This window comes from Wasmannia auropunctata, unplaced genomic scaffold (assembly GCF_000956235.1).
Source record: "Wasmannia auropunctata unplaced genomic scaffold, wasmannia.A_1.0 LD335998.1, whole genome shotgun sequence".
Classification (NCBI taxonomy): domain Eukaryota; kingdom Metazoa; phylum Arthropoda; class Insecta; order Hymenoptera; family Formicidae; genus Wasmannia; species Wasmannia auropunctata.
Window position 1 is genome coordinate 707767 of NW_012026892.1, and position 904 is coordinate 708670.

The window sequence follows — 904 nt, forward strand, 5'->3', positions numbered from 1 at the left end:
CGCGTGCTCGCTCGCTCGCTCGCGCGCACGCGTGAAGAGGAAGGCGCCTTCTCGCTCTCCCACGTGCATATAGATAAAACGGGCAACTCGTTGTCCGAGGTCGGTGCTCAAGGTTGCCGGTGACGTCACTGGTCCTCTTCCTCGAGCCTCCTCGTCCCTCGCGTCACTATCTTATACTCGGTGGATGGAGCGTCTGTTCCATCGCACGGCGGCTCCTCCGCCACCTTCTAATATGACGACTTGGCGTTTACATCCGCGACACGGGGCAGACACGGGACATCTAACCTAGCCACCTACCGGCGTCTGACCTGTTCTTGCTTGTTCTCCTTTTGCTTCTTCTCTTCATCTTCTTCTTCTTCTTCTTCTTCTTCTTCTCTCGCCGTTACGGTTCGTCGAAGTATAGTTGAATCGTGAGTAGGGCCCTTGCTAATATTTATAATAAATATGTATAATACGTACGTATGTATAAATAAGTGTTTGTACTATAAAGAAAGTAAAACGCCGGGAGTCGCGGGCCGGACCGATCCCATCCTATGGGGTGTCATCACGGTCGCACGTGTAGAGAAAATTAGAAAAAAAGGGTAAGAGGAAAACGAGCGCGCCGCCGGTTTTACCCTCCTTCGCCAGGGGTACACGTCCTCGAACGGGGTACACGTTCTCGCGTTAGGTCGCGCAGCTCGACACTTGATTAGCCCGTAGTTTTGCCCGAGAGCCACCCCGCGATCGGCGATCGCCGGCCCCCGATCTCACGTTGATTTCAAGATGATCCGATGCGTTTGGTGAGAATTAGGTGGGTCTCGAAGAACGCCTCTCTCTCCCGTATTATGTGCGCGTCTGTGTCTGTCGCTTGTGAGTGTTATGTGTCTGTCGTGTATGTGTATGTATGTGTGTACGTGTGTACGCT

The 904-nt window shown here is 53.0% G+C and overlaps 2 protein-coding genes across 8 annotated transcripts in view; one reads left to right on the top strand and one right to left on the bottom strand.

Annotated features, from left to right (window-relative positions):
- Window positions 1–904, top strand: part of LOC105453564 — a 90053-nt gene that overhangs the window by 22631 nt on the left and 66518 nt on the right. The gene's annotated exons all lie outside the window — the stretch shown is intronic.
- Window positions 1–904, bottom strand: part of LOC105453563 (trichohyalin-like) — a 43872-nt gene that overhangs the window by 6560 nt on the left and 36408 nt on the right. The gene's annotated exons all lie outside the window — the stretch shown is intronic.